Genomic DNA, 13,650 nt, shown 5'->3' on the forward strand with positions numbered 1-13,650 from the left:
TGTTCTTACCACTTATATTAAACACGTTGTATTTTCATTTATTTCATTCATAAATACTGACGTCGAACTAACAAAGGGCAGTTGTGTTTAAGTGACTGTTATTGATATAGTTTTCGATAATTTTACATTTGTCTTATTTATATTGTTAATAATTTAACTTATTTTATTCAACGATTCGTCTATCGCTAATTCTCATCATTGTTTACCAACTCCGGCTTACTTGGATATACCTACTAACCAAGTATACTAGGATTTACGTCAGACGTATTTTATATTACATATAACTTATATTTACGGAACATTTAAAATATTATTTTTACATTGTCCTTGATATAGAACAATAGTTTAATTTTATTGTATAATCTTTCAATAGTAAAAAAGGTACACGTTTATTCGTTTGTCAATCAGATAATAATAACTAATTTAAGGAAATATGGACAAATTTTAGAAGACGATAGGTCGCCTCCGATCCTTGGTTTCGATCAAGATCATGAACAAGTATTAAACGGACTCTTAAAAAACATAAATCAAATCCTTCCTTATTAATCAGCGAGTAAGCGCGATACTGCTTCTCGCCTCTGATATTTCATATACAGGGTGTTCAGTAAGTCTGGAAACGGGTTTCTATTGTTCTCATTGTTTGTAACAATTACTGAAAACCCTGTATATAAATATTTTAGTACAATTTTCTTTGTTTGAATGGAAAGTTTCGCTAGAAAAATAACAAATCGTTATTATTTTAGTTCATAATATCTTTAAATAATATTATTTTTTAAAAGTTGTGATTATTATACACCCAAAATGTATAAATGCACTCTGTCAAATCCTGATTTTAAAAGTTTATGGGTTACAAGCTATAAACCTATGCTTGTTAGCTTCCTTGCGTAGCTGAGAAGGTATTGGTTTTACTACGATGTGTTTTTTTTTTTGTGTCTATTACCACTTTTTCTCAACTCTCACCGAACCGATTTCTTTCAACGATACGTCAAAAGATCATAAATAGTATTTAGTCGAAGACATTACCCTCTAAAATCGAAAAAATTTCCCTCGTTCCCCGTAAATGGGGAAAACTTCCAAAAAAATTACAAATTTAAAAATCGCTAATTTTTGAAATTTTTTTACTTAAAACTGCCATAACTTTTTTAAAAATGTCCAAATCGATATGTTTTTTTCTATAGATATTATCTATAAGTGATCATAAATTATTTAAACTATTCATAATCATTTATGAGTGATATTATTGTTAATATATTTTATAAACTAATCCTTAAAGAAAATATATTAAAATCACACTATTTTATTAATTTAACTTTTGAAAGTGTTCCAGAAATATTGACACTTTTATATGTATCTTAAATAAAAGCGTATGTAATATAATATCGAGAATACTTAATTTAATATTTTTTAGGTATAGTTTTGTCTCAAATTATGAATTATAAAATATTTTTATGTTCAACGCTAAATTATACACTAAATAACACTATATAACTCACAAATGATAACGGTTTTTTGTGTTGACTGCCAGTACTGAGACAGTATTGCCCTAATACTATAGGTCAGTACAGATTTTATAATGGCTTAATAACGGTACAGTACAGGTCAAGTACAGGCCCAATAATACCTTAGTACTGGTTTTAACCATAGTCCAGTACATATTTTGTAATACAAATTTTACAATGGCACATATAATAGATACTTAAAAGACGATTAAAGTCTTGTAATACTTTATAATAATATATATTTTTTAATTGCACGTTTTAAAAATTTATACATACAGATTTAAATAAAATCTAATTTTTACATAAGATATGCAAATACAAGTATAAATTCTAAATTGTATATATTTAAATTATACATATATAATACATATATTTTGTATTTATTTAAGTTAAAATTACATTTTTAAACTTTGAATCATAAATTAAATACATAAATAAATATTTATAAATTATATGAGTGAACATACTATATCAATATTATTCATACATAATAATTTGTTTATTTAATTTATAAATTAAAACGAATACAAAATTTAATTAATTTAAACAAAAAAATTAATGATAATTTAAAATACCTAAGATTTCTATATAAAAAAATTATTTTGATTTGTTAATTTTTAAAATGGTAGCTTTAAGAAAAAAAAAGTGAAAAAAATGAAAATTTACTGATTTTTAAAATTGTAATTTTTTTGGAGATTTTCTCCATTTACGGGAAACGAGGGAATTTTTTCAATTTTTAAGAAAAATGGCTTCAACTAAATATGATTTGTGATCGTATTGACGTATTGTTAAGAAAAATCGGTCCAGTGAGAGCTGAGAAAATATAGTGACAGATACAAAAAAATAAACAAATCATGGTAAAATGAATACCTCCTCAGTTTCGTACATAAGTTAAAAAAAAGAAATAAGTTTTCAATTAATCTTTGAGAGTTAACTCTATTAACCCTTAAAAATCAATTTTTTTTACAATTGAATCGGTGAGTGGAAGAACAGTACTAGTCCAAAATTCGATATTTCGTTTTTTTTTACGAATTAACTCATCTAATTTAGATCTAAGTATTGAGAGTAAAAATAGTACTAGTTCAACCTTTTTTCACTTTCTAAAAGTATATTTATTATTTTGATGAGTGGAAAAACAGTGTTTTTATTATCATTTATTTATCTCTATGGTTATCGTTATTGTTGTGGTGTGAATGTGTGCTTACATTATTAATTTTTTGCAATATTAATAATATTTTTTATGAGTACATATTTTGTTTTGTTTTTTTGTTTAAACGTTTTTGTGAAATAAAAATGACTGACTCTGACACTACGTCAGGTGAAGAAAATGAAATACCAAAGATAGGAAAGAAACGCAAAGTTTATCTTCAAATATGGAAACGTCAAAAAATTAAGATCGCTCGTCAAAATGGAGCTCCTTATACTTCAGTATCAGGTAATCTAGTTACTTCTAAAATTACTGGTCCTAATTGCGTTTGCAGACGCAAATGTATGAATACGTTTTCCAATGACGAAAAAAAAAATAATTCATAATTTATATGATGGAAACCTGAAAAATGAATTTGATACTTTTTTACTCGGGCTGATCGAAACAAAATCTGTGATTAGATGCCGCCAAAGGTATGAGATTGGTGGAGCAAATGCAAAACCAAGGGCGAATAATTTTGCTTACTTTGTCAACAAGAACGAATTACGCATATCTGTTTGCAAACAGGCTTTTATGAGCTTACACGCTATATCACATATTCAAGTGCAAAGATTAACAAGTATTTTGTTATCTGGTATATCACCTAAAGATGGACGTGGAAAGCACAACAATCGACCGTCTAAGATAAAAGACGAGTTCATTGTAAAGATGAAGGAACACATTGAATCATTTCCGCTGGAAACGTCTCTATATTCTTCTAAACCTTTACGGTATTTGCCTTGTACCTTAAAAACTAAGGAAATGCACAGATTGTTTATTAAAAAGCACCCAGATCTTGAAAATAAAATAAAATATGAGTGTCATAAAAAAAGAGATGAGAAATGTAATAATTGAATATGTATGTGATATTAATACTTTTGTCATAAAAATGAAAAGAAGGTAAAAAGTTATGGATATTAATTATAATAACATAACGAATGAAGAGAGATTATTATAATGAAGGATGATGAAGGAAATAAAATAAGTGGCCATATGTGTGATATTTATATTTTTTATAATTAAGAAAGAGGAATAATAATAGAATGTAGATGTTATATATAGATGTTATGGTTAACGGATTATTGAAGTACGTTTAGCTACAAGGTGAAAATATAGCATACAATATATATATCCATGAACTCTTTATTAAGATACTACCACTACGCGTGGTTTGTCGTAAAAAGTAAATAGAAGGAAAATTATATTCGGATGATTCACACCTGAGTCATATTAATTCTACAATGAAATGTGCAATGATTACGGAGGAGGATTTTACGACTCTTAATATTTATTGGTCATGCTATATGAATGGGAAACAGCGTGTGTTCATGTAAAATGCTACTGTCCAATTGTTGGGAGCCAAGCCTTAATGGCTGAATTATTTTCTTTATGTAATTGTATAATACAAGTTAAAACATCTACGTTGAACGCGTACTATTATGATCCGAATGGTGAGAAAGTAGTTATTAATAACTTTTCAAATTATCCACCTTTAACAATTCTATTATTCCCTCGATAAAAGTTATTCTTGATTTATCTTACGTCTATCCTTAATTTTTATGACATGCTTAGAAATGTAATTTCTTACCTTGTGTCCAGCTAGCTTGATTGTTTATTGCGTAAAAGATATATATATATATAGAGAGAGCACTGACTTTTATCTACTTATTAATTTTTGTAAAATTATGCAAATTATTAAACTTGAAATATTACTTCACTGTAGTTCCTTTCTATACTTGGTGTCTGAGTATATGTGTTACTTTATATTTTAAAATAAATATTTATATAACCAGATAGCTTATGAGAACCAATCCCTAGTGACACGTTATAAACTATTGTTTTACGAATAGTTTCAACCGCTAGATGTGCTAGGGTAATGACTTCAATAAACTATCGATATTTTATGAAATTGTGTATTTGACATGAGAGTCGACAGAGTTAGAGACAGGCTGGCTACACCATCGGAGATTACTCTCGTCGATGCACGGACCTTACAGAGTCAAAAACTGCTTGCCGAAAAGAACGTAATGGAATATGAGAATCAATCCCTAGTGACACGTCACAAATTATTGTTTTACCAATAATTTCAACCGCTAGATGTGCTAGGGTAATGATTTCAACAAACCATCAGTATCTTGTGCAATCAATCAAACACGTATCTATTTAAATTTAAGATACATTCTACGATCTCCTTAGTGACACGTCACAAACTATTGTATTACAACAGTTTCAACCGCTAGATGTGCTAAGGTAGATTTTCGAAATGCACTTATTAAATAGACACTCCAATTGAAGAATTAAAAAAAATTCTTAATTGGAACAACTCACAAAATACAAAATAAAAATATTAAACGTCTTAATATTTTATGAATATTTAAGACTAAAAATAAAAAGATAAAAAGGTTAAGTTATTTATTTAAATTACATTACTTACGAGAGATTTAGATAATAAACACCAAGTATAAAAAAATTTTAAACTCATAGAGAGCACAATCGCGAGATATTCTGGTTCAAAGATACTTCATGACCAAATTTAAAAAAAAATGAGGTGGTAAATGAGCTAAAAATCGCTCTTTTATAGGCCCGTTTTATGAGGGGGAGATTTAATGTTTTATATTTTAATTGCCAAATCCTTCTCATTGGCTAGTCAAGGAAACTTGAATAGACCTGTGCGCAATCTATTATTCTACTAATTTGAGTTAATGTTTCATATTTGTATTGGTGTTTATATCTATCATCTTCCATAATAATGTGGTTTATTAGAAAAATTATCAATATAAAAATATAAATAAAATAAAATTATAAGTGCTAAATATCTATTACATGAGTACTACCTAAAGTTTTTTCAAGAAAATTATTACTTCAGCTTTCGACGACCTTAAGTGGACGTATGTTCAGAGTGTGAGAACTTGGGATCAAGAATCCGGGATAAAAACTTAAATGATAATGCAAAGAGAGTAGCAGCAGCGCAGTATTTAATCCACAAAAAACGTGCCAATAAGTTTTATAATAAACTTAAAGAAGTTGAGAATCTATGTAAGGAAAATCATAGTGTGGCAGCAATATGTTTCGATTTTATGCAAAACCTTCCTTTACTTAATATACCTGTTCAAGACATATTTTATTATCGTCAACTGTGGGTAAATACCTTTGAAATTCATGATTTAAAAGAAAATACGGGCCACTGTTACGTGTATCACGAAGAGCAAGCAAGAAAAAGCCCAAATGAAGTTAAAAAAGCTTAAGTTACTAAACAATAAAGTGTTACTATTATGTTTTAACTATTCCTACTATTTTATATTATTTTTATTTTAATTTAAAAGAAGTTATCAGGGAAATTATAAACAAAAACATAATTGAGAAGAAAAATAGTATGTTGGATACACATCGATCGAATATGCTGTCAAGAAAATGTGTTTTTTGATTATTCATGTTATCGTTGTGTTACATCGANGGAAGTTATCAGGGAAATTATAAACAAAAACATAATTGAGAAGAAAAACAGTATGTTGGATACACATCGATCGAATATGCTGTCAAGAAAATGTGTTTTTTGATTATTCATGTTATCGTTGTGTTACATCGAGTTGTTGTCGGTTTTCTCTCTATGTTACCATTGTCGCAGCCATCTTAACGCTTCTTCTGTTATAAGCTCTATGGCGTTTGCGAGCCAGTAGTTTTGTATTCTTTTTTACTGTAAAAAGAAAATATCACCTTTGTGATTGTCGTACCTGTGCGCTCAGTTTATCGCCGTTGGGTCTATATATTTTCTGAGATACATCACAATACCTTTGACAGCATATTGTACACTTTGGTCAGCTACTTGCATTCGACTTCAATTGATCCTTTCAATATTCAACATTATCATCAGCCGTTTCATTTAGCAGATAAGTATAATGCTTGTTCATTTATCTTTCTAAGACTCACTCGTATAATTTATTATTTGTTTATATCATCGCCTTTGTGGCATTAGTATTAAGTGTCCCCCCTATCCACATTGGTGTATATAAGATTTTATATTTATTATATAATACATTTAATTGTTATAATTATATCTTGTGAAATTCATTCTACATTCAAACATACAGTCCACTTATCTTATTCTTTATCCTCGACATAGCTAAAACTTAAGACAAAACAAAACCACGAACGTTAATGAACCCGCGTGAATACCACCGGTCGCTGCGTTCATTCACAGTACTTCTCTGATGATATTTTTAAACTTTTTTAAATAAAAAAAAAATTTTTTTATGACCAATGATTGTAATAACAAGCTATTAAGAACTTTGTAAAAACAGCTACAAAATTTCCTGGCTTCTAAAGTCTATAAGTTACTGTAAACAGAATTTTTTAACTTAAAAACTTGATTATCTCAAATTTCACTTTTTGGACTAGTACTGTTCTTCCACTCACCGATTCAATCAGTCATGAGAAATATTGAATCTATTACTATTGTAATTATCGAATAGTAAAAGTATTTGATAGTTTAAATAAAGTCTATTTAAATAGTTTCAAAACTATTATTGGTTGTTTATTTTAGTTTTCAGAGGATCAATCGGTCGCAATAACGAGGGCATTCGTACTTAAGTACTAGGCTTCGACCTTGACTTGAATCCTTTAGACCGTCCTTATAAGTAGATCAAGGATACCGGAAGGGGTACATGACAATGCTTGGCATGTTAAGTTTTTGACACAAAATGTATAACTTCAAAATTATTATTATAAAAAAAAATATAGTGAACATTTAATTATTAAAATGATTAAAATACAAAAAGGGTTGTAGCGTTACGCTACAGCTTTAGTACCGTTTGTCAGTTACAAGAAAGTTCACTGGACAGGGCTGTTTGTTAACTTTTATTCAAAAGAATATAATATAATGTATTTTTTATTTAATTATATAAATAATAATGCTTGTATACCCTTTTATGTTACTTATCAGTCCAAACGGGAACTTAAAAATTAAAGAACATATTAAAATGTACATTTATTCATTACAAAATATTAAAAATAAATAATCAGTAAATGATTAATCTACCCTACTCAAGTGGTGACGGGTAGTATAAGCTACACCTTCACTGCTAGAAAAATTATCTTTATTTTTCAATACCCTTTTTCTCATTGTACAACTATTTGTATTATGCTAGTGATTGCAATATATATTGCCGACTAGATCACATGCATACACCGCTTCACCAAGTAAGGTTCTATATTTCTTTCCTTATATCTTAATATTTGATATATAGAATTTTCAACGGTACTTATAACAGCGCGTTACCAACCGTGATCGAAATTCTATACATTAAAATTATTTTCTAAAAAAGCTAGTTTAATCTTCAACAGTTGTTCGGTCGTGACAAAACAGTTTGGCGGGTGAGCGATGGTTTTTCTTCTCTTCAACAAGAGCGCGACCTACCACAACTGGTTTATCTGTTGGGGTAGTGTGTGGCAGTGGTCGTAAAGGATTCATTCGCGTATCGGCATGTCTAGAGTGTTTGTGTGTATCACGGATTCTAGTGCGTTATTTGTTGGTTTTTGTTTTCTTTGACGGTTTTATATGTTCAATTCACTCTGTTGATTGCGTCGGGCTCAACTTCTTTACTTGACACATTCACAATCTTCATTTGGGTACAGAAAGCAAGGTCAGAATATATATTTTCTGTTTGTCTAAATATTAATTACTAAGAATTTATGTTGTTGTATCTTAGTAGATTAGTTTAAATATAAGTACTAATAATAGATTTAAGATAAACCATTTTTGTTACTGTATTAGAAAACACATATTTAATCGGTAAATTAAATTACAGTCCACTAAAACGTCATTTTTTTTTATTTTCTTCTTTTTCTATTTAATTTAAAGGAACCTTTAGAGACGCGATTTCATTCGGCGATTGGTCGTCCGAGTATTTCGCGTCGCACAACAGTGATCATGACCATCGCGTTATCAACCGTGATCAAGATTACTGGATTTTCCTAAATATTCCTTTTAATCTTTTGCAACGGTGCTCGTAACAACGCTTTACCAACCGTGATCCAAAGGGTTATATTCCTCCCTTTGCATAATTCAGTTTATCTTCAACGGTGATCATAACCTCCGTAATCAAGATAACGGTCTCATTGTAAAAATTCCTTTAAACTTTTGCAGCGGTGTTCGTAACAACGCGTTATCAACCGTGATACAAAGGGTTATTCTTCTGTCTTCGCCTAAATTGGGTGATTCCTAGAGTGGGACTGATATGATAGATGGTTGTTTAGTATAGATATATTCGTCTTTTTTAGAATAAAACAAAATAAGTTGATTATTTGAACAATTTTCGTTCTGTTTTCGTTTTATTGATAAATTTAAGTTAATTAAAAACAAACTTAGAAGAGTATAAAAGTAGAAACGTTTCAGGGTCATTAGTAAAGCGTTCAAAAGTTGACATTTGGTGCCAAAAAAAAAAAAAAAATAATACAAATTTATATTCAAAATTAGACTTAATAATTAACAACTAATTATTATTTAGTACAATAGATATGCAAAAGAATAACATAACAATCATAGTAATACAAATTTGTAAATACCATCTTATTTATGTTTCCTGTTAACGTATTACACAAATATAAACAAACAATTCCATTTTATATATTTTAATAATTACAATTAATTTTATCAAATATAAACTATACACGTGGAATTAAAAAAAAAAATTCTAATCTTTACAAATAATTTTATCAAAATAATGTCGTCAATTTCTTGCGTTAAAAAAAATTTTAAAAATCGAAGATCGTAAAGAAGTCATTCAAAATTAGCAAATTTTACAAATGTGTGTGTGTTTTGTTGTTCCGCTTAGCATAACAATTATATATATAATTTATAAATAAATATATAATTTTAAGTTGGGGTTAGATAATTTGTCCAATCGAATTGATTTTATTTTTGTACTGTATAATGACAAATAAACTTTCTTAACACAAAAAATTGTTTCATCGCCCAAATAAAAATGAATAAATTATAATACAATAAATACCCATAAATAATAATTATACATATTTATAACAATATATGTAAATAGACTGAACATATAAATTCAATAAAATAATAGTATAAGATCCATTCGAATAAGTTACGTAGCTCTTTTTGTTCGATTGCTATAATTTATTATGTTTTTCACACGATTAATGTTCTTCTTTGTATTAATATCATATTATCTTACTAGTAGTTGTTTTATCTGGAAAAAAAATAAACTAGAACCAGAACCAGAACCAGAACCAGAACCAAAAGCAAATCCTGATGAAGTTGCTGAATTTAATAGAATTATTGAATCTAAAGGATGGAAATCTATAACTGGTATTTTACGTTGCGACAACTACTACATCTGGACACCAGCAACAGTTACACCTTTTTCTTCTACCGAACTTATCAATGAAACAGATTTTAAGATGAAAAAGAAATTTGCTTCAATGGTATTAAGTGCCTTTTACGATGACATGCTAACGAAATTATTTGAAATTTATAGGGAAATGTTAGAGAAACATGATGATAAAACATTACTTATTGAGAGATTTGAATTTAAATTTAACAAAAGTTTTATGAAATTCAAACCATTAATAAATTGTATGTTAGATGCATTAAACTATTTTAAAATATATGACTATTCGAATACAGTTTTCTCGTTTCTTAATGAATTATTACGTGTAATGACAGAATTGAATGAAAAGTGCTATGTGATATCATTTACTAAGGAAATTCAGAATGTTATTAAATCAAATAAAAAATATAAATCTTTTACAGGAATCGTTGAAGTGGTAACAAGTGAAGTTTTTGTAAACCAATATATTGAAGAACTAAGAAAACTAGGTGGAGATAGTAAAATAATGATGCTTGATCCGGATAACTACTTAGACATTAATATAAAAGTTCAGCAAGGTGTTGATTTGTTCTGCAAAAATTTTGGATTTACTGAATAGAAGAAATAATACATTATGTCTATTTTTCTTTATTATTTTTTTCTTATATTTTGAATTACAAGTAGCAACTAATAATTAAAATAATAATAAATCATTTTTATTCTAATATAGTTTTGATATAAAAACATATATGTATTAAATAAGAAATATCAAAAAGTTGACTACCAGTATACTGTATAGTATACTTTACTAATTTAATTGAAAAATAGAAAAAATCTGAAAATTATTTTAATCCTAATGAAATTATTACAGATTACTGTATGAAATGTTTATAATTAATTTTTATTTCTTTACTTTAGCTCGTAAATTCGAATGATTTCAAATTTGATTTTTTTGTAATATTTAATTGTTTGTGAATTCTATTTAAATATTTGTTATACTTTTTATTTACATAATTTTTTTAATATACCACAGATATTACATTGTGTTAAAACATTTTCTATGAAATAAATAATATATTGATTTCTTAATATTGTTTATGTGTTTTTATGATTTGTGAAATTTTAATTAAAAAAATTGTTTTTCATTACATATTAATATATTTTGAAGAGAAATTTATTTTGGTGTAAATCATATTTAAATTTTAGTATGAGGAGAAAAAATTTTGTTTTAATACGCTATTATTCAAGGGGTATTTTTTATTTTAATCTTTATTCAAACATTGTTAGAATTATAAGTACATTATGGTGGTCCTTATTTATAATTCAATATTTTTTTTTTATACAAATTTGATACCAATTGATCAGAATTTTATATCCATATATTTTAGCTTCGATCGAAGCTGAGCAGGTATTGGTTTTACTATGTGTTTTTTTTTTTTTTTTGTCTGTTACCACTTTTTCTCAGCTTCGCATCGAACGGATTTCTTTCAACGATACGTCAAAAGATCACAAATCGTATCTAATCGAAGACATTACTCTTAAAAATTTTCCCCGTAAATGGGGGAAACCTTCAAAAAAATTACAAATTTAAAAATCACTAATTTTCGAAATTTTTAAAATTTTTTTTACTAAAAACTGCCGTAACTTTTTCAAAAATGAACATATGAATATAATTTTTTTATAGATGCTTGATGTCTTTACCTATCATTTGGTATATTTTTTTTGTAAATTTGACCCTTTATCTGCCCACAGGGGGGAATTTAAAATGACAACTTTTTCACAAAAAATTAATTTTTTCAACTTAACTTTTGAAAGTGTTCCGGAAGTCTGACACTTTTATATATATATTAAATTGAAGCTAATGTAATGTACTTTAATTTGAAAAAAAAAATTTGACCTCTGGACTTGTCTTCATGGTGAAAACGGCTACCGAATGCTATTTTTGTGTGAAAATTCTCGATTTTATAATTTACATTTTTAACTTTATTATTCTATAACTTTTTGAAAAATATATGGATCAATACAATTTTTTATGAGAAATAATATTTTTAATAATCTCTTTTTCATTTGACATACTATATCATAATCAGGATATTATTAAGGAACTAGTAGATCATGTAGCTTTTGGAATAATACACCCATTTTTTAAAATTTAACACTATCTAAAGATTTGCATCGAAGCGTTTTTTTTTGATAGTGATTTTAATCACTGTCAGATATCATTATACTTGATGCAACTATCTCACGTCACCACTGTGCCGCGTTCCCCCTGTGCTGGGTTTTTTTAATTTTCACATTGAAATTGTAGTATTACGAATAATTACGTTATTAACTTTTTTCAATGCATATGATTTTAAAAATATTTTCCTTGTTGCAATATTTTTGTATTGGCAATATTATTGAAATAAACATTAAAGACCAAAAAATTCTGTTTTCACTAAAAATAAAATAAAATAGTTTTATTAGTTAGACGTTGGAACAATCAATGTTACAAAAACATTTTTCTTTACATTATTGTTTAATGCATTATTAATTGTGTGGATTTTTTTATTAATAACAATTAAAAAGAAATATACAAAATACTAAATTCCTACATTTTTTTGTTCATTTTTCGACCTCATTTTTTGTGCCCTTGTACGTCCTATTTTAGAATATGGGTCCATCATATGGAATCCTACAATATCATCTCATATACAACAGCTTGAAAGAGTACAAAGAAAATTTATTCGTTTTATAGGTTTTAAACGAAATTTAACATATAACCCGAGTAGCAATTCGAGTTCAAACTGGGTTCATTTAATATAGTAACAACGGTGCTGAACTCAGTTCAAAACCCGTCCACAGCACGGTTCAAAATGAGATTTGAATACGGATTTTAACATGGGGTGAACAGAGTTCTACAAAAGTTCAGTAAGAGTTCAAAGACCGTTCCTCGGTTCAACTATAAAACCCTCGATAACAGTTCAATAATCGTTCATTAGTTCAATAAAAGCAAGCTCTACGACGGTTCATTAAGCGTTCATTAGTTCATTAGCAGTTACGGTATTTAAAATTAAATTTATAGGTTTTGTAAATATTCAAACATTTTATAATTTTAAAATAATAAATTGTATTACTATATACACAATGTATAAAATAAAATATATTATATGTAAATATAAAATAAAATAGTTAACCTTCGAATTTTAGGTTTATTTTATATTAAATGATAATTAGTAAACAATTCATTCATACAATTTGATTATAATTAATATAAATTAATAACAATAGTTAATTTTAAATAAAAATAATGATGTTAGCAATGTCAGCCATTTATTTTCTGTAACTCAGTTTGATTTATTGTTGTACAATATATATCAAAAAAATCCAATAAAAAATTTTTATCATAATAAGTTAATCACTAAGGTGTTATACAGTTTAGACAAGAAATATATAGTTAATATTAGTACAGAAAATTGTGAAATTGCAATAGTTGATATAACAAAAAATATTACTGTGGTTATAAAAACAATTAGTAATTTTAATTTAATTTCCATGAAATTTAATAAAAGAAAATCATTGCCATAAGTACAACAAAAGAAGTAAAACATATAAGTAGCATTCAATAAGATGGCATAAGATTACCATGTTTTTTTTT

The 13,650-nt window shown here is 27.2% G+C and overlaps 1 long non-coding RNA gene across 1 annotated transcript; it reads right to left on the reverse strand.

Moving 5' to 3' along the window:
* Positions 1-2,195: 2,195 nt before the first annotated feature.
* LOC126894496 (uncharacterized) lies at positions 2,196-4,389 on the reverse strand. The gene is made up of 2 exons (XR_007701428.1): positions 4,274-4,389; positions 2,196-2,312 (listed from the first exon to the last, which is right to left on the reverse strand). It is a non-coding gene; the product is annotated as an uncharacterized LOC126894496 (long non-coding RNA).
* Positions 4,390-13,650: the final 9,261 nt, after the last annotated feature.

This window comes from Daktulosphaira vitifoliae, unplaced genomic scaffold (assembly GCF_025091365.1).
Source record: "Daktulosphaira vitifoliae isolate Bord-2020 unplaced genomic scaffold, ASM2509136v1 Scaffold_1, whole genome shotgun sequence".
Classification (NCBI taxonomy): Eukaryota; Metazoa; Arthropoda; class Insecta; order Hemiptera; family Phylloxeridae; genus Daktulosphaira; species Daktulosphaira vitifoliae.